Below are 24,339 nucleotides of genomic sequence, written 5' to 3'. Positions count from 1 at the left end.
CAGATAAGCAGCAGAGAAACTCTCCATTCCGGTGAGGATCTGGTTTACCAGGCGCTGAAACGTGGCAGGTGCGTTCTTGAGCCCAAAGGGCATCACACAGAACTGGTAGTGGCCATTGGGCGTGGAGAAGGCTGACCTTTCCCTTGCTCCATCAGTCAAAGAGATCTGCCAGTACCCCGAAGTAAGGTCAAAGGTACTTAGATATTGGGCAGCTCCCAGCCGGTCAATCAATTCATCCGCCCTAGGGATCGGATGAGCATCAGTTTTTGTCACTGAATTCAGTCCCCGGTAGTCCACACAGAACCTCAGTTCTGGTTGGGCACCCGGTGGTGCAGCTTTTGGTACTAACACCACCGGACTGGACCAGGGGCTGCTAGAAGGTTCAATCACTCCTAGCTCCAGCATCTTAGTGACCTCACTATGAATGCTGACCTTCACCTTGTCTGACATCCGGTAGATCTTGGACTTCACAGGTGGGCTGTCTCCTGTGTCCACGTCATGGACGCACAGGTGAGTCCTACCCGGGACAAGGGAGAACAATGAAGAGTACTGCCCCAGGACCTGGCGACAGTCCTCCTGCTGTTCAGGAGTTAGAGATGGGGAGAGAATCACTCCCTCCACCGACCCATCCTTTTCTTGAGACGCAAACAGATCAGGGAGAGGCTCGCTTTCCACGTCCTCTCCTCCGTCAGTCACCATCATCAAGATGACTTCGGGCCTCTCGTGGTGGGGTTTGAGGCGGTTGGCATGCAGCACCCGCAGGGGCTGACGAGGGGTCTTCAGGTCCACCAAGTAGGTAGCCTTACCCTTCTTCTCCAACACCTCAAAGGGTCCTGACCAGCGATCCTGGAGGGCACTAAGCTCTCCGGGTTCGATCACCCACACCTTCTGGCCAGGCTCCAACTCCACCGGGTGAGCGTTGTGGTCATACCACGCCTTCATCACTGCTTGGCTGGCTTCCAAGTTGTCAGAAGCTTGCTTCCACAACTTAGCCATTTGGCTCCGGAAGGCCAGCATGTAGCTCACCACATCCTGGGGGAGCTTTCTGGGAGTTCTTTCCCATCCGTCTCTCACCAGGTTAAGAGGTCCACGTACAGGGTGCCCATACAGAAGCTCGAAGGGGCTGAAGCCCACTCCCTTCTGTGGCACTTCCCTGTATGAAAAGAGTAAACAGGGTAGGAGGACGTCCCATTTCCTCCGCAGGCTTTCAGGCAGACTTCTGATCATGCCTTTTAAGGTTTTGTTAAACCTTTCCACCAGACCATTGGTCTGGGGGTGGTAAGGAGTGGTGAACCGGTATGTCACTCCACACTCCTTCCACATGGCCCGCATGTACGCTGACATGAAGTTGGTCCCCCTGTCGGACACAACTTCCTTGGGAAAACCCACTCGGGTAAAGATTCCCATCAGGGCCCTAGCCACAACAGGTGCTGTTATGGTCCTCAGAGGTATTGCCTCTGGGTACCGTGTGGCATGATCCACCAGAACCAGGATAAACCTGTGACCAGCTGTAGTTGGTGGATCTAATGGACCCACAATGTCGATGCCCACCCTTTCAAAGGGGGTGCTAACGACAGGAAGTGGTTCCAGGGGAGCTTTCAGCTTCACCCCTGTTTTCCCACTGGCTTGGCAAGACACACATGTCCGGCAGTAGGTATCGGACGACACTTTCATCTGAGGCCAATAAAAGTGTGGGACAAGACGGGCGAAGGTCTTGTCTTGCCCCAGGTGTCCTGCCAATGGTATCTCGTGAGCCAACTCCAAAAGGAAGGCTCGATAACGTTGAGGGACTACCAAGGCTCGTGACGATCCATGTAGGGGTGCCTTGGGTTCACTGTAGAGGAGGCCATCCTCCCAGTAAACACTGTAGTTCCCTTCAACGTTCCCTGCTGCCTGGGCTTCGGCCTGTCGCCTCAGCCCCTCAAGGGTAGGGCACTCCCTCTGGCCCTGGCAGAATTCCTCCCTGGACGGGCCTCCCTCCACGTGCCACTCGGCCGGGATGGGTAAGTCCTCCAGGTTGGTAACGTCCCCCTCCGCAGACTCCTGGCCCACCACCTCCGGTGGCCTATCCGTCCTACGGGGTGGAGACGCCGAGGCAGGCTCCTCCTGTCCTCGGTTCTTCCCTTGACTGGCAGCTGGCTGGGCCTTTGTTCCAGGCTCCAGCCGGAATGAACTCCCTCTTCGGGTAGTCTCGGACCTTGTGCTAACACAGGCCCAGTCAGGTGTACCCAGCATCTCGGTGTGAGTCCGGTATTCCACCTCCTTCCAAGCGTTGTGCTCCATGTCATTCCCCAGCAGACAATCGACTGGCACGGCAGGGCTTACGGCAACTCGAAGTGAACCTGCAACCCCCCCCCATTCAAAGGGAACCTCGGCCACTGGATAGTGACCTGTTCTGCCGTCAGCCATCGCGGCTGGGTGGAGTACATCGGGAATTACCTGCTCTGGAGACACCAGTTGGCTACGCACCATAGTCATACTGGCTCCTGTGTCTCTCAGAGCCTCCCCTCTTTGGCCGTTGATGGTGATCCACTGCCCATACTTTGCGGTATTTGCGGGCACCTGGATCTTAGGAACCATCTCCCGTTCTCCCAGGGACACTAGAGTGACACCCGCCCACTCCCTTCCCTTAGTTAAGGGCATCTCCTCCCCGAGCACTACACTAGCTACTCCGGGGGTCTTTCCTCCAGTGGGAGGGGGTGATCGTTTCTGACACTTCGGATCTCCTTTATAGTGTCCAACGCCACCGCACTCGTAGCAATGGACAACCCTTGGCTGCTGACTCTGGCCAGGATTAGGGTTTCTGGGTGGGTTAGCCCTAGGGGTGAATCCTGTTCCCTTTCCTTGGAAGTTATTTTGGGGGCCTTTGGAGAACTCCTTTTTCTTTTCCCCTCCCTCTTTCTTCTGGGGGGCGCCCTGTCCGGCCTTTTGAGTATCCCCTCCAGTCCCCCTTGTGGACACCCGGGTACTAGCCCAAATGTCCGCCTCCTCAGCAAGCTTCCGGGGACTGGTCAGCTTGCTATCCACCAGGTGTTGCCGCAGTTCAGGGAAACATTTCTCGAGTAGGTGTTCCTTCAGTACTAGGTCAAACAACTCCTCGTAGTTCCTTACTTCACTGCCCTGAATCCAACCTTCCAGTGCCTTCTTTGCATAGTCCAGGAAGTCCACCCAATTCTGTGTGCCCAGTTTGTGACTACCCCTGAACTTCTGTCTGTACTTTTCAGGTGTTAGTCCAAACTTTCTGATGAGCGCCAGTTTCATGGTGGGGTAGTGGGTCTGCTCATCCTCTTCGAGGGCCAATAAAGCATCCCTACCAGCTGGAGGCATGTACCTATACAATCCTCCTCCCCAATACTTCACTGGAACCCCATGGGCCCTCAACGAGACCTCATAGGCTGCTAGCCACTTGGCGAGGTCGTCACCCGCCCCATAGCTAGCTACTATGTCCTTTGGCAGGTAAGGTTTGGATTCCCTGGTGATTTCTTGGTCTTTGCTGCCACCATTAGGAACAGTTGGTGCCCCAATTCTTAGGATCTCAAGCTCTATCTCTTTCAGTCTTATCTCATGAGCCATCCTCTCTTTCTCCGTCTCATGAGCCAACCTCTGTTCCTCCTTCTCCTTCTCCAGCTTTGCTAAATCCCATGTGAGCTGTCTTTTCTCTCTCCGATCTGCTAACTCCACGCTGGATAAGCCCCCGCTAGAGACAGTGCTGCCCTTCCTAGAAAGTGTCCTGGGCCCTGCTGACAGGTTCCCCACCTCAGGTTGGTACATCTCAGCCCCCTCGGGGTCAGGCTCTCCATCCCTGTCTTCCTCCTCAGCCTTGCTTTCTCGGCGTGCCTCCCCCCAAGCCCTTAAGCTGGTTTGGAGTGCACCCTTCTTTGCTCCTGGGGGACAGTACACCCCCTCCCGCTGGCAAAACTCCCTGAGTTGGGCCACAGTGTACGTTTCTAGATTCTCTAGTACAAACTCCATCTTGCCCACTCAGGTTAGAGGACAGGTTTTGTGCAGTAACAATGTAGGGGGGTACCTTTAATAATACCTCCTCCCACCACCAGAGTAAATTTGGAAAAAACAAAAACCCACAATTAGGAAGGCCGCTCTTGAGAAAACTCCCGGTGTAGGCCTATGGACTACCCACAGTTATTGTTGAGTATATGTAGGCACAGCTCTATCCCACCACTGAACACCAATTTATGTTGGAAACGCCCACTCCCACTCCGCAGGGTGGTGGTGGACTCCCCGAACACACTGTGGTAGCTTGGCTCGAGTGGTCAGGAAACAGGCGCAGTGCTAAGCATACAATATACCCATACAAGAACCAAGCGTGCATCCGTTCCAAAAACGACTCTACACCGTAAAAATTATGAAAATATTCTTTCTTTATCTTTTTCTCTTAGTTGCTGATTGGAAAAATAAATAGGCCAATCACAATATACAAGTTTCAATTAGGGCAGGTCAAATAAATATTGGCTGTTTGATGAAATAAATAGGGGTGATCATAAATAACAGGGCATAAATACAAGTGCAATATATACAGACAATTAAATACTTTGAGGCAATAAATACTGTACCAATAAATATTGTACACCAACAAGTCCTGTGGACCTATAAATATAGTGCAGCAATAAATAGGTAAAAACTCAATAAATACAGTATCCCCAATAAATAATTAAAAGTATACCGCAACCCTCATATAATCAGATGACACTTCAATTCTTAAGGGCTGATATGGCCCAGGCACAGCTTGTAGGGTTGTGGAAGGCTTGAGGGGGGCTACTCCCTGGCTGGGACAAGGCTGAGGCCTAATCTGAGGTAGATCCAAGGGGGGTATACCAGTGCCCTGGCTTTCTCTCTCCACACAACCTCTCTAGGTTAGTCCCAGTTCACCCCAGGCACAGTCAGGTGGGTTTCAGCACCTCCCTAGCCCCTTAGAGCAGTCTCTCAGGTCTCCACAGGGCCTTAGGCGCCCTCTACTCCACTTACTGCCCTTTTTCTGATGTTCCGACGCCGCTGGAGTCGTGTCGACGCCGTGAGGCGGTTCCGGTTCGGTCTCGGCGGCCTCGGCACAATGTCAGTTCTTTGACGACGCCGGCAGGCGGTTCCGGTCCGATGTCGGTGGCCTCGGTTCGATCTCGACCTCCGATTCGACGGCGTCGGGCAGTCTCTTCACGATGTCGACTTCGGGCGGCTCCGGTCCGATGGCGCTCTCGGCTCCGATGACGTCGGCCGGCCTGGCCTCGATGTCGACTTCCGGCGACTCCGGGGTGCGATCCTCACCCCCGACCTCCGGTGCTCCTCCTCACAGGCTCCGGGCGACTCCGGAGTGCGATCCTCACTCCCGACCTCCGGTGCTCCTCTACCTCGGTCTCCGACGACTCCGGAGGGCGGACTTCACTCCTCCGATGACGCCGCTCGCTCGACCTCGGTTCACTTCCTCCTCGACCTCTGGTATTCCTCACGACCTCCGTCGGCGCCCTCTCACGACCTCAGGCGGCTCCGGGTACGACGTCTGCTACTTCAGTCAGCGCCGCTTCTCCACCTCGGGCTCCAGGTCTCAGGCTACTCGACGCCGGACTCCAGGGAAACCAGTTTCCAGGTCAGGATCTTGCTGCTTTCTGCTTCTAAGGCCTGTTCCTGCTGTCCAGGTCCTTAGGATAAGTTTTTCTGTCTTCTTCCCACACAGGGCTATAGGCTGGGATCCATCAGTAGGGACAAGTATCAAGGGTGGGTTTATGGACCCCACTCCAGGCACAAGTTTCCACCCCTGCTGCTTCACTCCTTCCTCCTTCACTGTTGTGCTCCACTCTCTTCACCAGTCAGGTGCCAACTGCCAGCTCCAACTGCCAACTGCCTCTCTTATCCTCCCAACATTCTAAACCGCCTCCAACTGTCACAGAGTTCTGGAATCTCCTGGAATGTTCTGGAAGGTGCTGGTAGGTTCCAGTGGATGCTGGTGATGTCACAGGTGGCCACCATTTTGTGCTCCAGGCCCTCAGACAGAAGTTTCAGGGGTAGCTAAAATGGCTCCCTGAATCTGTAGCAACACGAAAAAGTCTGGTGGTTCCCAAAAAGGAAAAATTCAAACAGGGTTTGAGGCAAAAGTGGGACAAAATAAATAATGATGAGGAGGGACCACCCAAAGGGCTGACAGGTCTAACAATGCTGATTTGCTATTAATAGTTATTGCAAAGTATGGAAACTTAATTCTTTATACTGTTGTCTACATAAGCACATTGCACTGCTTTTTTCAGTCAAAATGCACGAACACGTCAGTAAAAAATACTTTTGTGCATCTAACAACTCAGGGGTACCCTCTAGGAGCACCTCTTTCGTAATCCTGAGTAAGGAGGAAGGTACAGTGTGTACTGCTCTCTGACCACCCCCGTGGATGAGCACTTCACGCTTCTCTTCCCTAGCCTTTTTTGCATGGACGGGGAGACAATTCCCTAATTCATGAATTTGTGGCTAAGCTAAGCATTCCACATTGATATGGGCCTGCCATAAAGATGTGTAACGTTCCACAGGGCGGTGTAAGACAGGCCTGGCTTGCTTTGAAGTTGGATCACTAACCCAGGAAAAAAAGCACATCTAACCCTGAACACTAAAAATAACTGATAACAAGCAAAGGCCACATTCATTGATTTTTAAATGGCACAACAAACGCAAGTATTTATTTACCTTGCAGTTCACCCCGACGCTTGTCTTCCAAAAGAGGGATGCTCCCCGGTAGATGCTGGGCACTGCTCTTCTAGTTACTGATTGTAACCTTTGCTCGAGTTTATGAAAAGATAAACAGTCAGCATCCTGTGAATCTTCCTTGAGTGCACGTGGTCACTGTGGGTAGACTGTCCATGTCCGTAACAATGTAGCGCTGGTGACACATAGCAACAGGGATGGGGGCGGGTAAGCAAAAAATACAGGTAAAAGCTGAGGGAGTGAGTGTTCTCATATGTGAGGATCAACTGTTCAAAATAAACAAGTTTCTCAAGTAACTTCTTAAACAGTGAAACATACATTAGTAGATCTTGACAAACTTTATAGTCATATAAAGAGTGTGATTAATAGTACGTTTAGTGACACATTCCAGGGCTTCGTGGTCAGTCTTCACAAGATAGAGCCCCATCATTTACAGACATCAGGAGCATAACTGAAGCGGACCCAAGAAGATCCCACTGACCTTGTGGTTGTAGAACCAGGGGAAAACAAGCATTTGAAATGCAATAGGTCTCCAATTTACGCGAGACCTATTGCATTGCAAATGGTGGGCAACTTGGCATCACAGACAACGTGATGGCAGGGGGTAGAAGGCACAGACATTGGTAGGGAGGAGAAGGCATGGACAGCGGGCGGGCGGGTGAGTGGGAGGTGAGGAGAAGGTACAGACAAAGCTGCGTGACGCTACAAGCACAAAGTAAATAGTACATGTCCCGTGTAAAAACCAAGTAAAGGGGCCAGTAGCCATGGGAGGACACAAATGATTACATGGCTGTACTAAGGTGGGACTAAAAAGTCTCATAATGAATCAGAAGCCAGCATTTACAAAGGAAAAACACACAAGCCAATGAAAAATACCACAGCTCTTCGCAGAGCAGCGTTTGTGCGCTGGCTCACGCTTGACCTAAAAAAGAATGCCCATGTGTGGCCCACCTCAACCCTAGTGCTCTCCCCATGTCAAAGTAAGACAGTCTGCATCACTAATTTGACATCCTGTCTTCGCTGCCCCTTGTTAAAGTCCTCCTCTCATCTGCCTCTCTTCCATCTCCCTGAAGCCTAATGCTAAAGGGTATCCTAGGCTCCAATTATCCCCTCTCTCGGGCCATTAGTCCAATGCCATAAAACAACATTAGCACATCAATGGTGCACTGAGCCCTAATGCAAGAAAAGAACGAGTAAAGCAGCCATAGTAGTGGTTTAATTGTGCACTTACATCCCTGGGTCCTGGTGTCACTGCACCTGAGGCACTAATGTTACTTACTCCTCTGCCATTTCCACTGGCTGTTATATCTGAAAGAGACAGTTAGTTATAGATTCCTTAACTTAGAATTTCCCCCAGGCGTCGGATTGGATCCAGAGAATTTTCTTAGAAGTACCACAGCACGTCCGTAAGGGGCGTTGGTCGACTCTGCGTCCCTCTTCGGCATCGTGGTCACTGGGATGACATTGTGGTGCCTACTTAGATACTGCCCCTGTGTGCTGATGTCAGTTCTTTCCTTTTCTGTGCCAGCCTAGTGCAGACCCGAAGAGAGCTACCCCTTTAGTCACTTTTTGACTAATCTCTTTTTGACATTTTGTCGTCTTCTTTTCCAGTCTTCAACTCCTGGTGTGTGAAGGATGTCCCTTTGCCAGACTAGCTTCAAACCTTGCGGGGCCTGTCACAGGCTGATGTTGGTGACTGACCCCCACCTCTTGTGTCTTTGGCTTCTGATCGCGAACACGACCTGAAGTTGTGCTCTGACTGCCAGGCCATGAATCCTATGTCTTTGTGGGAGTAGTCCCGAAATCTTTGGGATGCCTGGCAGTCGGCTCTGCGCTGCTCCCGGTCTCATTTGAGGGGAAGGTCTCGAGACCGCTCGCGGAGCCCCCATGCCTCCTCCCATTCAAAGTCTTGGAAGTCCTTGGGTAAGTCGAAGCACAAGAAGAATGCAAAGAAGCACCAGTGCTCTTTGACCTTCTCCCCATCAGTCGGCTGACACGACCCGGGATCCGGAGCATCATCGCTCTAAGGCTCTGTCTCCAGTGCCTGATTCAGGGACAACTCCGTGCCTCCCCCCATTTCCGGGAGCTGGGGTGTCCCTTGTCAAACGTTGTACATTTTACTAAGCCCTCCAAAGAATCTTTGGGCAGCCTGACTCTGCTGGTGTGCCTTCATACCCCGCAGAGCTGGTCAGGGCCCTGGACCTTCAATGCCGGCGCCTCCCGCCCTGGCGCTGGAGGGTCCCAGTGGATACAGTCCTGGATCTGGATTGACGCTGGTCAATCTTACATGACCTTCCCAGGCTCCAATCCCTGCGATGACACCCCCGGCGTCACCCATGCCCCCGGCCAACGTCGTCCACATCCTCATCCCCGAGATGGACCAGAAGCCGAATCAACGTCGACCGATGTCGAATCTGATGCTGGAGGGTACTTTTTTCCCCTGTTCATCCCTGGTATTCCCTACCGCCCAGATGGTGGTGATGAGTACTGGGAAGGGTCATCAGACCATTTAGCAGACCATCTTGAAGAGCGGGAATGAAGAGAGGACCTGGGTGACACAGTGGTCTGTACACTTCTCCAGACCATGGAATGCTTTCTCCCCCTACTGTTGCAACGGAGGAGGGAGACTCCTATGCTGTAGTGGTGCAAAGGGCAGCCAAGGCCTTGGGCCTAGAGTTCCCTTCAGTGGCGGTCAGGACAAATCTCCTGACAGAGGTGCTTCAGCCTGCGGCAACCTCCTCCAAACCGCTCCTGCCCTTCAAAGAAGCCCTCACTGACATCCTTCTTGGCACTTGGTCCAAGCCCAGCAAAGGAACTCCTTGGAAAGGATGATTGCCCGTCGCCACCGTCCAGCCCCGGGCGACCCAGTTTTCCTCACCCATCACTCTTGCCCCAAGAGCTTTGAGGTCCAAGCATCGTCTTCTAAAGGCGTATTTCCTTCTACTTCCACTGACAGGGATTACAAGAACCTGGATCATCTTGGGGAAGCGCATGTTCTCTTCCTCTAGCTTGGCACTGCAGTCATGGATACCGCATGCCTCTTGGCCGATACTCCCATACTATCTGGGATACAGTTGCACAAGTGCTGCCTCAGTGCCCGGAGGAGGCCTGTGCCCTTCTCTCGCAAGCAGTGGCAGACGGGAGAGATGAAGTAAAATTCATGATTCACTGTGGACTGGATACCTCCAACTCACTGGGCAAAATGATTGCCAAGTCGGTAACCCTTTGGCGCTATGCCTGATTGAGGACGTCTGGCTTTTCGGGGGATGTCCAGTCAACCGTGCTGGACATGCCTTTCGTTGGGCATCGCGTTTTTGGTGACAAGGCAGACTTGGTGCTGGAGCACTTTAAGGATTCTTGAGCTACTGTCAGTTCTTTGGGACTCACCGCATCTTCCCATCCACCACAGTCTGCCCTTCACCCCTTTTAATGGCAACGGAAGGGGCACCCCACCACATCCAGGCCACTTGAACCACCGGTTCACGCATGCTACCCAGACTCTGCATGGCTGTGGACGTGGAACCCAGCATTCTTGTGGGTCGGGGAGCCAGCGGGTGGGCCAGTCCACCCTTCACCCCCCTGAAGCAGCCTCCAAACCCTCCTAGTCCAACCTTTCAGGGCAAGCAATGGCCCTGTGGGTGGCAGTATTCGCCATCACCTCCCCCACTGTCAATTCATCACGTCGGACAGGTGGATTTTGCAAATAGTCAGAAGGGGCTACTGCCTCCCCTTCAAGACTGACCCTCCCTATATGCCACCATCTATGGATCGCATGCCGGAGGATCATTTGGTGCTTCTCTGTGAGGAAGTTTCAGTTCTCTTGGCCAAGGGAGCTATCGAAAGGGTCCCTGCACAAAAAGTAGGTTGTGGTTGCTATTTCTGCTACTTTAAGGTGCCCAGAAGGACAAAGGCCTGCGTCCTATCCTAGACCTCCAGAAGGAGAAGTTAAGAATGCTAATGTAGGCTCAGGTCTTGTCTGCCCTCGACCCTGGAGACTGTAAGGTGGCGTTGGACTTGCAGGATGGCTATTTGCATATCCCTGTCCTGCCAGCCCACAGACGCTACCTAAGGTTTATGGTAGACCACGAGCATTTTCAGTTCACCGTGCTCCCCTTTGGCCTTACCAGTGCCCCTCGGGTGTTCATGAAAATGATGGCGGTGGTCGCAGCCCATCTGCACATATCAGGGGTTCCAGTCTTCCCCTATCCTGATGACTGGCTGTTGAAGGCAGGCTCGCCCCAGGGTATTGTCTCCCATCTCCAGACTATGGTGGACCTCTTGGACTCGCTTGGGTTCACTATAAAAGTGCCTAAGTCACACCTGACTCCCTCTCAGTCACTCCCTTTCATCTGAGCTGTTCTGGGCACAGTTCAATTTTGGGCCTTTTCCTCCTGCGCAGAAGGTCTGAGATATTCTGGCTATGATGCCAAGGTTTCAGCTTCTATCCCGGATTTTGGTGAGAATGACCCTGAGGCCGCTGAGCCTCATGGTCTCCTGCATCCTACTGTTGGATTATGCCAGGTGGCACAAGGTACCTCCAGTAAGCACCACAGAGCTGCGTTGCAGAGAGATGCAAAAAGGGGCACGGCCTAGACCACCTCTCTGCAATGCAGCACAGTGGTGCTTACTGGAAGCACCTGGTGGGCTAGTTGGCCCCCAGGGTCCCTCAGGATTGAAGGGGAATTATTTCCCCAACTTAAAACGTGCCACAGGGCTTGTTTGCACACGTTAACCCAGGCCCCATTCCCTCCCTTCACCACTGTGTAAACACGCCCTGTGGCCGTTATTAGTTGGGAGATTAAGCTCATTTGAATCCTGAGGGTCCCTAGGGTCCAACTAGCCCACTAGGTACCTCCAGTAATCGCCACAGAGCTGCATTGCAGAGAGGTGTAAAAAGTGGCACAGCCTGGACCACCTCTCTGCAACGCAGCTCAGTGGCGCTTACTGGAAGAACCTGGTGGGCTAGTTAGCCCCCAGGGGCCCTCAGGATTGAAGGGGAATTATTTCCCCAACTTAAAACGCGCCATAGGGTGTGTTTGCATATGTCACCTCAGGCCCCATCCCCTCCCTTCCCCACTGTGTAAACATGCCCTGTGGCCGTTTTTTGATTTGGGAGATTAAATCCCCTTGAATCCTGAGGGTCCCTAGGGGCAAAATAGCTCACTAGGTACATCCAGCAAGCGCCATTGCAGAGAGGTGTAAAAAGGGGCACGGCCTGCACCACCTCTCTGCAACGCAGAGCAGTGGCGCTCACTGGAAGCACCTAGTGGGCTAGTTGGCCCCCAGGGTCCCTCAGGATTGAAAGGGAATTATTTGCCCAACTTAACAAACTCACCACAGGGCGTGTTTCCACACGTCACCTCGGGCCCTGTCCCCTCCCTTCACCACTGTGTAAACGTGCCCTGTGGCCGTTCTAAGTTGAGAGATTAAGTCCCCTTGAATCCTAAGGGTCCCTAGGGTCAAACTAGCCCACTAGGTACCTCCAGTAAGCGCCACAGAGCTGCGTTGCATAGAGGTGTAAAAAGGGGCGTGGCCTCAGAACACCTGTCTGCAACACAGCTCCCTGGCGCATACTGGAGATACCTGTTGGGCTAGTTGGCCCTCAGGGACCCTCCGTATTGAAGGGGAATTAATTCCCCAATTTACAACTGGCTAGGGGGTGCTTTTGCAGAGTGCTGCAAGGAGGGGGCATGGCCTCCGGCGCGATGCCGGTCTTTTCTTTCTTTTTTTTTTAAGAAGGAGGGCTGTGTGGCCCCCCTTCTTTTTCTAAGTTATTGACCCTGGGGACCCCATCCACCAGGGCCTGCACCCTAATTTTTTTTGTTGAAAAAAATTTAATTGGCCCTCCCAAGGCCTTAATCGGCCCCGGGGACCCCAACCCCCAGGTCATGGCCTTTTTTTTTATTATTCTTTAGGAGGGGGGCTGCGTTGCCACCCTCCTCAGGCCACTTATGGCCCCGGGAACCCCATCCCCCGGGGCCTGCCTTTGTTTTTTATTATTTTAAAAAATATATATTTATAGAAACACCTAGGACATGCTGGACAAACCGTATGTACCTATCACCATGACGATTTGCGTGATATTCATTAAAAGTCGACTATGCATACAATGAATCCACGTGGAATGTATTTACACCGCTAGGGAAGCTCTGACGTGCCTGACGCCCTACCGTTCCTAATCCCGGCGCCCCCGCCGGTGGGTGCTCTCCAAGTAGACACCCTTGTCGTTTATTTATACAAACATGGGTAGCTATTGACGGGCACATTCAATACACACGTACACCAAGCCATTCAAAGGGGATTCGACAAAAATTCGACCAAACTATGCAAGAAACCCCCCTCACGGTTAATAAAACACACATCAACCGCCGGATGTGTAATACTTTTTTTTTACTCTCTGGAAAGGAGACAAACCTCACTTGAGAGTCACAGCGTGCTCCTGGCTGAGCCCAATGCTGTGTTACACCCACCAGTGCCCGCCGTGTGCTACACACCTCTGTGTTGTATTCCACCAGCTAGTGCGTATGCTATGACACTCTCTAGCTCATGTGCACTGTAACACCACCCCGTGAATATGTCATGCCACACTTGCCTTCGCACTGGTTATATTGCCCCATCTAACGTGCCTTCCTCAATGCCTATGTTATAACGCACAGCTCTATGCCATACATATTACAATCTGGGATCCATATCTTTGTCACAGTGCATATGCAACGTTACACTCCCCAGCACATATTTTATATGACAACTTTAGAGACTAGTTAGGTTACACAACACTGCCCTGTGCATATTACACTCCAAGGCGCATATCGCAAAGCACGCGCTAGTGCCTGTGCTATCTCGCGCTCTCCAATGAATCTGTCATTTCGCACAATGTATTGCATATTATATTTCACGCCCGGTTCATCTTATATCACACTTTATGGTGCATAGTTTATAACATATACTATATCTAGTTTTCATTTTCAATCGTGCTCTCAGGACTATGTTCTATACAACACTGCTTCCACCTACCCTTTTCACGGGCATTACATTTTGCGATGGGGGGTGGAGGGTCAGGGGGTGTTTCTGTCAAGTGAGCCCGGAGTCACAGTCACAAACGTCCTCTTCATCCTGAATAAAAGTGAGATTATGCTGCATACTTGTTCATATTTTAAGTAGTTCGCACAGACACACATTTAAAAAACAATAAAGTTCCTAATACCCACCTTCTCTGAACAGTTAGCTTGCTGCCCCATCCACCTCCTCCCTATCCTCTGTTGTCTGAATCCATGGACTAGCCTCCTCCCTCCTGCCACGCATGGTCTGATGTGTTGCCACTGCCCTCCATTTAGCATGATGTACCAGTCCACTACTCCTGCCCTCCATTGCCCAATTCTATGGCCCATCATTGACCTCCTGCTTAGCCTCTGTGCTTAACTTGCTGCCCCTATTCTCCTTCCTCCTGCCCTCCGATGTCTTTGTGCATGCCCCTGCTCCATCTTTTTCGCCCACCATGTTCCATGTACCTGCCACTCCTATCTACTCTGAGTGTTCTGTTGAGCTGCCACTCTCCTCCCACTTGCCTAGCATTGTCAGATGACTGTAACCTGTCCCTGCCACCTCCACCCTGCCTGTCCACATGCCATGCCCCTATCCTCTTCCTCCTGTCCTCCATGATCCATTTTACTGCCACACCCTTCTGCCCTCCCTAGTCTGTTGTGCTGCAACTGCTCCTCCTGCCACCCCACGCGGCCTGTTGTGAGGCCCCTTCCCCTGAACTCTCTTGTCTGTGCCCAAGTCCTGACCCTCCCTTCTATCCTCCAATGTCCTTTGTGCATGCCCCTGCACCCTCCTTCTTGCCCATCATAGCCATTGTGCTGCCACTAACCCTCCCGCTTGCCATGCATGGTCTTCTGTGCTGCCATGGCCCCTCACACCTTCCCTGTGTGGTCAGCTAGCTGCCCCTGACCCCCTCCCACCTTCACTCCATGGTCTGTGTGTATGCCATCATAGTCTCATTGTTGCTTTCCATGGTGTGTCTTGTTTCAAGTGCCCATCCTGCCTGACAGCCATGGTCATCATGCTGCTCCTGCCCTGCCCCCTTACCCCCAGCCCTCTGTTTCCATGTGCAGACCCCTATTCCCTCCCTCCTGGCTTGTCTGTTCCATTGTAATGCCCCTGATACGTCCCTCCTTCCCTTTATGGTCTGTTATGCTGCAGCTTTCTCTCCTGTCTGCCCATTAAGGTCAGCTAGCTACCATTGCCTCTTTCCCCTCTGTTCTCTGTTGTCCATGTGCATGGTCCTGTCCCCTCCCTATTGCTTTCTATGGATTGTTGTGCTGCACTCCCGTCCCGCATGCCCTATGTGGTGTATTGTGCTGCTGCAAACCCTGAAGCCTGCCCTGTAGGGTCAGTTTGGTGCACCTCACCATGTCCCTCCTGTCCTCTGTTATCCGAGTCCATGTCCCTACCCCAATTCCTCCTGCCTACCATGATCCAATGTAAAAATACTTGCGAACATTTTGAACTTGGCAAGAGGGAGATTTTGAAAAATAACTGTGGTATTGATTTTCCCCTTTGAGTTACTTTGAAAAAGAGGAGATTGTAGACAGGAGACAGATCAAATAAAGCCCATTTGAGGTTAAAAACATTGGACGTTTCCTGGCTGAAACCGGTCTTCCTTCTGCCCACAATGGTCTATTATATTGCCACAGCCTCTCTTGCCAGTCCGGTATTTGGTTTGTTGCCCCTGCCCCCCTTTCCACTGCCCTCCATAGTCTGTTGTGCTGCCGCTGCCCTTCCTGCCTGCCCAGTGTGGTCAAATTGTTGCCTCTGCACTCTCCTACCTGCCTTCAATGTTCAGAGTCCGTGCCCCTGGCCTCTGCCTCTCAACAGTATCCCAATGAACAACTAGATTGCTAACATTCTATATTTATTACAAAAGTGTGGAACGCCTGACGTCATCTTGATGTAATCAAAACTGTAATACCTAGAGCATTTCCTTTAGAAATTACATATATGAGAGGGTCTTATTTGCATCAAAATTATGGTTAGTGCTCTAAAAAACTAAAATGAGGACATATTTTCTGAGTTTTCAAATAGCGACAAAGAACTTATAAATTATTTGTAATCTTTATGTTTTGTTGAACCTAGGGGAGAGGATGTGGTGTTACTTCCAGAGCTGCAGACTTTGCAACTGGGGAACCAGGTTGGAGTTTCTGCTTCAGCTCAACATTCTGTGATTCTGGTCAAATCACTTAATCTCCCCATGTCCACAACCAAAATGAATTTGATCTTGTGTGATGTAACCAATGCTCATGTAAAGCACTTGAATACCTGACAAGTCTGCACTATATAAAACTGCAAATACACAAAAAATAAGTGTTTTGCACACTTCTGTCATTGGGCTACATGTGGGCTACATCTGGGTGATATTTGTGCTGCATTTGGGCTCTTTTGTCTCTGGTGGTCATCTTGGGAGATTTATTTGTTATGAAGTTTCCTAATTTCCTAATTTACTGCAGTCTTCTCAGTAGGGAATGCTTTCAGTTCTTTACTTTGATTCCATTAAGAAGGTATTCAGATATGTCACACATTTGCCATAAATTCTGAATGTTAGCACTCTATTTTCTCATTAGATCACTGTAGTAAAGCTACTGCTCACCACGGAAGTCTGCTGCTGGTATTAAAAGTGCATGTTTCAGTCTGCATATCAGAATTTTTGAATGAAATAGAAGAGGATTTGAGAAGTCACTTAAAATGTGCCCTAATTTTTCTTTCTTCAGCACTAATCATAATTTCTATGGCAAAATGAACCCCCTCATGTTGTTCCTTTTTAAATTAAATGTTTTAAGAGTTACCACTTTATTCCAATCAAGATGGCTTCAGGTGTGCCATACTTTTGTCATAAGTAAGACAGTAAGCTCTCTAGGTTACCTTAAGAACACTCTGGGATATTCTGTCATTGGGCCATACCTGGGCTACATCTGGGTGATATTTGGGCCACATTTGGGCTCTTTTGTCTCTGGTGGCCATTTTGGAAGATTTATTTGTTATGAAGTTTCCTAATTTCCTCATTTACTGCAGTCTCCTCAGTAGGAAATACTTTCAGTTTTTTATTTTGGTTCCATCAAGAAGGTATTCAGATGTGTCACACATTTGCCATAAATTCTGAATGTTAGCACTCTGGTTGCTCATTAGATCACTGTAGTAAAGCTACTGCTCACCAGGGAAGTCTGCTGCTGGTATTCAAAGTGCATGTTTCAGTCTGCATGTCAGAATTTGTTTATGAAATAGAAGAGGATTTGAGAAAACAAAATGTGCCCTAATTTTTCTTTCTGCAGCAATAATCATAATTTATATGGCAAAATGAACCCCCTCATTTTATTACTTTGTAAATTAAATGTTTTAAGTGTTACCACTTTATTCCAATCAAGATGGCTTCAGGTGTGCCATACTTTTGTCATAAGTAAGAGTGTTAGCGTTCTAGCTGTTCGTTAGAACACTCTGGGACATTCTGTCATTGGGCTATACTTGGGCTACATCTGGGTGATATTTGGGCTACATTTGGGCTCTTTTGTCTCTGGTGGCCATTTTGGGAGACTTATTTGTTATGAAGTTTCCTAATTTCCTCATTTACTACAGTCTCCTCAGTAGGAAATACTTTCAGTGTTTTACTTTGATTCCATCAAGAAGGCATTCAGATGTGTCACACATTTGCCATAAATTCAGAATGTTAGCACTCTAGTTGCTTATTCGATCACTGTAGTAAAGCTACTGCTCACAAGGGAAGTCTGCTGCTGGTATTGAAAGTGCATGTTTCAGTCTGCATGTCAGAATTTTTTAATGAAATAGAAGAGGATTTGAGAAGTCACTCAAAATGTGCCCTAATTTTTCTTTCTGCAACACTAATCATACTTTCTATGGCCAAATGAACACCCTCATTTTGTTCCTTTTTAAATTAAATGTTTTAAGAGTTACCACTTTATTCCAATCAAGATGGCTTCAGGTGTGCAATACGTTTGTCATAAGTAGGACTGTTAGCGCTCTAGTTGTTCTTTAGAACACTCTGGGAAGCTGCAGTAGAACACAAAGGAATCAATTGACAGTCTCTGCCCTTGTTGGATGTACACGTTTTACTGAGAATGTCAGACTTCCTTCTCACATGACTGAGATGGATAATGTGAATTTACACAAAATATGCTCTCAGTTTAGCTTATAGATCACCTTCCAAACCTCTGTGGGAAAAGCATGAGAAAATAGTTTTCTCTCAAACATGATTCATGATATCACAGCAGAAGGCTTTTTCACTTGGTAAAATCACCTTAGAACACACCACAATTCCTAAAATGAGTATGGTACCATCAACAAATGATTTATATTGTAACTAAAGTCTTAAAACCTTCTATTAACTGCAATGCTTTTTAATGAGGTGCTGTCATGTATATTGGTCCCAAGATGGCTGCCAACACTGCTTGGATGAAGTACTGACAGCCAATCAGATCTCACGATGAGATGTGTGGTTAGGCTCCGCCCAGATATATCTATCTTTTTAACTCTAATTTTCTCAGGAACTACTGAACGGAGTTACATCATTTAAGCAAAAGGCACGATTCTGAACTGAGGACTACCTCTTTGCCAAACTTGGTGTAATTTCGTTCAGCAGTTCGGGCTGTAGCTGCGTCAACAGGTCCTTTGGGAAAATGCATGGGGAAATCGCGTTTTGGGACCCCTGTTTTTTCTCGGCCCCCGCTTGATGAATCACCGTGAAATTTTTAGGATAGGAGCGGACCGGAGCTGGCCAAAAGTTTGGAAAATTTTGCGAAGATTCGTCAATCGGCGCCAATGTTATTCCAAATAGAATGTTGTGATTTCCTATGGAAAATAGGTCCTAACTATAACTAGATGTGGATATCTTGCTGGACAATGGGGTTTGTCTTCAGGCAAAATGAAAATCGACAGTAACATGCAAGGATTACCAACTCGCCTGGCAGCTCTGATTGAAAACCCTATATTTACAACAGTGTTATTGCCAAGTAAGAACTTTGAATCCATAACAATGGTGAAATAATAATGAGAATCTTCATGACATTTATTCATAATGATTTTACAATGCACTGTGGGACTTGTATTTTGAGCATAACAGTCATGTGATCAACATTTCAAAAGCACGCACTGACGCACTTTGCAAATCATGTGTTTTAACTTCCAGCTGTGAACAAGGCAATCGCCGAAACGTTAGCGAATGGAAGCATGCTGTGCTGCTAAAAATGCCGGAATAAAAGCCTTGTTTCCAGTATTGGGCCTCACTCTTTGTTCTCCACTGGATGGTGTTTTGATGGGTTACTCCGAGCCCATTTCCGTGAAGCCGCCCTGAAGGGTCGGGGACTTCAGAATCGGGGAATGCTTGTGTGTATTCTAAACGAGGAGTATGACCCACTCATGCGCCCAGCCTACTAAGGAAAGCTATTCAAGCAAAAAATGAGTGCGTGTTGGAAGGGATTCGTGAGGGATTATTTCCTGTTGCGATCTTGCTGGACAATGGGGTTTGTCTTCAGGCAAAATGAAAATCGACAGTAACATGCAAGGATTACAAACTCGCCTGGCTGCTCTGATTGAAAACCCTAGATTAACAACAGTGTTATTGCCAAGTAAGAACTTTGAATCCATAACAATGGCAAAATAATAATGAGAATCTTCATGACATTTATTCATAATGATTTTACAATGCACTGTGGGACTTGTATTTTGAGCATAACAGTCATGTGATCAACATTTCAAAAGCACGCACTGACGCACTTTGCAAATCACGTGTTTTAACTTCCAGCTGTGAACAAGGCAATCGCCGAAACGTTAGCGAATGGAAGCATGCTGTGCTGCTAAAAATGCCGGAATAAAAGCCTTGTTTCCAGTATTGGGCCTCACTCTTTGTTCTCCACTGGATGGTGTTTTGATGGGTTACTCCGAGCCCATTTCCGTGAGGCCGCCCTGAAGGGTCGGGGACTCCAGAATCGGGGAATGCTTGTTTGTATATATATATATATATATATATATGTGCCAATCGAAGGATTCCCAAAATTGAAGGTACCTCACACGGCGTGTGTTCACTCCTTTATTTTGCAAGACAGCATATAAACAACTTCAGGAACACAGTTAAGGTTAGATTCAGTCTGCCTTTTAAAGTCTCAACGCGTTTCAGGCGTCCTCACCCTTGATCACGGGAAATGGCTTTGGTGGAAAGGCAGCGACATGATTCTTCCAGCTTTAATGTTGTTGAGGTCCCGCCCATATGGCGAAATGCGTCAGTGCATTGTGGTTACCATAGTTTGTTCATTTGTAATTTTCCATAGTGGGTGCGCTGCTTAGTTTCCTTCGTATTATTAAAACCACAGTGGATAACTGTAAGAACACAAAGTTGTGAGCATGCTTTGTAATAGTCCTGCAAAATTCACACGCCATTCCATCGGCAACATACTAGTGGCGCCACCTGACCTGCTCGTCTGCAGTGGGGTACCTTCGCAACCTGGGAAGGCCGCTACATGTGCCAATCGAAGGATTCCCAAAATTGAAGGTACCTCACACGGCGTGTGTTCACTCCATTATTTTGCAAGACAGCATATTAACAACTTCAGGAACATAGTTAGGGTTAGATACAATCTGCCTTTTAAAGTCCCAACGCGTTTCAGGCGTCCGCGCCCTTGATCACGAGAAATGGCTTTGGCGGAAAGGCAGCGACATGATTGTTCCAGCTTTAATGTTGTTGAGGTCCCGCCCACATGGCGAAATGCGTCAGTGCATTGTGGTTACCATAGTTTGTTCATTTGTAATTTCCCATAGTGGGTGCGTTGCTTAGTTTCCTTCGTATTATTAAAACCACAGTGGATAACTGTAAGAACACAAAGTTGTGAGCATGCTTTGTAATAGTCCTGCAAAATTGACACGCCATTCCATCGGAAACATACTAGTGACGCCACCTGACCTGCTCGTCTGCAGTGGGGTACCTTCGCGACCTGGGAAGGCCGCTACATGTGCCAATCGAAGGATTCCCAAAATTGAAGGTACCTCACACGGCGTGTGTTCACTCCTTTATTTTGCAAGACAGCATATAAACAACTTCAGGTCGCAAAGGTAGACAGCGTCAGCACAAGTCGTGCCCGCCACTAACCCGCGTAAATACGCACCCCTGTTTGCCCTTACGAAGTTCGGAACTCGAACCTGGAAGGTATTATCCTTTTCCGAGTTCATACGAGTAGCACTCGAAATTTCAATCTGGATTTGGACACTACCCATTTCCTTCACATACCACTTTCACCTGAGGTCCTGAAGAAAGCTCCCCGATCCTCCGGGGCAAACAAGGGGCTGAAACATGTCAACCGACCACTCAGACTAAGACTGCAGCGGATTCATTACACGTCCTATCTGCACATAGTTGTATTTTAAGATTTTTTCCCTTGAACCGAACGGAATAAAGTCAAGTCCAGGCAGCAAGAGGAATTTTTTAATTATTCACACCACTTGAGCACTCCTCACTTTTTTTATATATATTTTTTTCCCTGATCACTACTGAAATATCCAGTGGTTCCCTCCAGGACGGAGGAAGCATGGAAAGAACCCCATGATGATGCTGTCACGTATTTAAAATCAAGGTGGAGAATCAAGATATACCGCCCAACAACCGTCTTACGTGAATGAGGGTTTTTTACCAAATATCGGAAACAACTACCTGAACCCTGGTGACAGCTACAAGTGATCCATTCCCTTTGATTATTAATGACTAGCTGGAAGCCGAATGGATCACAGCTCCTTCTATCTCCCTCCACTTTGATTAAAATATATTGGAATAACATCACATATACGAATGGGAGAAAATATATATAAAAATTATGCATATCTTCAGTTGTATTCAGTCCATGCGGGACTTTGCTGTCTAACTCCAAAATAGTGCGAGTTTCAAGTTGTCTTAAAATTTTTTCTTTGTTGCCCCCTCTTCTAAGGGGTAAAATTGCATTAATCACGAAGTACGAGAGGCAACTCAAGTCATTATCATGTGTGCTTTTGAAAAGCCTTGCTACCGGGTAGGATGCGTCATTGTACTACCCACATAACGCAAACCGCAGGTGCACGCCAGGACATAAACAGCATACTCAGTCCTGCAATTATAATTGCCCTGGATGTCAATGTCCTTATTGGAAATTGGAGTTGTGTATTTGGTGGTGTTAATACCAAACTTGCACGCACGGCAGGAAGAACATTTAAAAAAACCTTGTCTTGGTTTGGGCCATGTGCCCGCAGTTACTAACTCTGGACTATTCTTCTCTGGACTATTCTTTACCAATCGGCTCTGCATGGACTTAGCTTTCCTGAAAGTGATGGTTGGAAGACTAGGAAGACGGGGTCCCAACACCCCATCTGTTAATACAATAGGCCGGTTATTTCTTATAATAGATTTGATTCTCCTCTCTTGCCTACTGTATGTTGTGATTAGTCTGGGGCTATTTTCTGTCTCGGCTACCCCTCTCACTTTTTCATTGCTTAGCAAAAGTATCTCTCTTGGTCTGCCCTGTGATTTATTGAGGTCTTGTGTCAGTATCTTATCATTGTAAACTCTTTTCTTCAGTTTCTGCATAGCATTCTGTGTGCATTTTTCAGATTCTGCAGTGGTGCTACAAATATGTTTAATCCTCAGTATTTCGCCATACGGAATACTATCAATCAAATGTTTTGGATGACTACTACTGGCGTGCAGAGTACTGTTTCCTGCTGTGGACTTTCTAAACAGTGTTGTCTCTAATTTGTTATTTGTCACCTTGATTTTCAAATCAAGAAATTCTATTGTAGTGTTACTGATCTGGCAGGTAAAATTCAAATTAATAGAATTCTTATTAAGAGTAGAAATAAACTTGATAGAACTCTCCTCATCTCCCTTCCAAATTAAAAACACATCATCAATGTACCGTAACCAGTATATATAAATCTCACTTCCATCAAGGTATGTTAATTGTGGTTTATTAATGTATTATGTGCCTTAGCAGGTATGCAGGTATTGCATCTGAGTATAGAATGGCCTGAGAAGTCGTTTCATGGCTGTGCAGAAATAATTGCTGGAAAATAGCTATGTTATTTCATAGTTCATATAGAGTCAATAAACATATGTTACATACTGTGAAACTGTCAATTCAAATGTGTATTAATTTTGCTCTTGATTACTGTTACTATCACCTTGATCTTTCAGCTTGTTTACTTTCTAATTTATACATACCTGCTACATGTGTATTCGTTTAACATTCTTGACCTCTATATTGTGGCAATAATTGTTTGCATTTGAAGTCTATTATGTTGTGCATTATATTGAAGTTATTGCAGGTTCTCGCTCATTTCCCTTATTTTTATTTATTTAAATTTTAGTAAAGCAAGGACATCATATAAATCCAGCTTTGAAGAACCATCAGCAGAGATTCATACCAAAAGGAGATATAATTTGCGGTACTACAATTGCATTTGTTTAACATTAATCCTGAGCAAAATATAGGAACTTGAAAAACATACAGACAGCGAAAACTGTCGCTACTGGGATTAAAACGAACTGAATAAAGACCTAACCATCGACATCAAAAGATCTGCTCCTTCCGTACATATCTGCAGGCACCAAGAACTGGATGTGGAGAGTTTTGTCCATAAATATTTCACCTTGAACCACACAAGTTGCTGGAGAACAAGGATTACGAGAACCACTGACAAAAAACTTGAACTCGTGCTTAAAGTTCTGAAAATCTGTCAGTCCTAAGAATTCCTATAACACGAATAATTTGTTGCAGAAACAGCTAAAGCTGTGGGCTACATTTTACTCACAATCTCACACTTCTTTCTTACCTTGACATGTCTTTTTTGGGCCCAGGATGTTCTCTGTTTTGTTATCTTCATTGCACAGATATTTTCCTTTTTGTTTGCTGATATGTTTGTACAGACTCCGTTTCTTTCTAAATTTGCTACTAGCTGGGCATCATCTTTCACCTCCTTAAGCCCTTCAAAACCACACACCACCTGTTGTATTTTGTCAGCTCCACCACAACCAACCGTATCCTCTTTGTGATCTTTAATGGCTTAGGCTTACTACTTCTTCATATGTACCCTAGAGACTGCCCATAGCTTTGGTCCGCAATCTCTCTTCCTTCACCATCCTTCACAGGCCTTATAATCAAGTGCCTTTACCTTCTATCGACGCTCTCAGTGTTATTGTATACTTTCAAAGAAGTCCTGTCTTCTTCACTGATACCCTCTTCTCACTGGTACCCAAACACTTTCATATATGTTCATATTCTGGCTGGTTCCCAAAGGGTGATCCTACCAAATAGTCACTATTAAGTTAGCTTTACGTTGTATGTTTTCTGCTCCATGTATAAAGATGTTGGGTAAGAGCACTATAAAAATATGAATAAAGAAAGGTTTTGGTTAATATTTTCCCACGCTATGCCTCAATTGGACCTTCGTTCTGAATTACCTGGTAATGCCAGGCTCAGGCACGGTGTCTGCGCCCAAACAACGATTTGATGCATTTGAAATTATCGCACGCATAAGGTTTTCCCCACTCAAATTCTTCCATAGGATGGATCATGTATGACGGAGCGCCTATTTTTTTATATGCGCTGGGCCTTATTTATGAGG

General features: G+C 47.8%; 1 long non-coding RNA gene across 1 annotated transcript in view; it reads left to right on the top strand.

The window, feature by feature from the left end:
- LOC146784500 (uncharacterized) overlaps positions 1 to 24,128 on the top strand; it is a 174,953-nt gene extending 150,825 nt beyond the window's left edge. The window contains exon 4 of the long non-coding RNA XR_014970851.1: positions 23,083 to 24,128. This is a non-coding gene — a long non-coding RNA (uncharacterized LOC146784500). The remainder of the gene's footprint in view (positions 1 to 23,082) is intronic.
- The last annotated feature ends 211 nt before the right edge of the window (positions 24,129 to 24,339 follow it).

The sequence above is a fragment of the Triturus cristatus genome, chromosome 11, assembly GCF_964204655.1.
Source record: "Triturus cristatus chromosome 11, aTriCri1.1, whole genome shotgun sequence".
Classification (NCBI taxonomy): domain Eukaryota; kingdom Metazoa; phylum Chordata; class Amphibia; order Caudata; family Salamandridae; genus Triturus; species Triturus cristatus.
The sequence above is the reverse complement of the archived record's forward strand: the minus strand, read 5'-3'. Positions and strand labels throughout refer to the sequence as shown.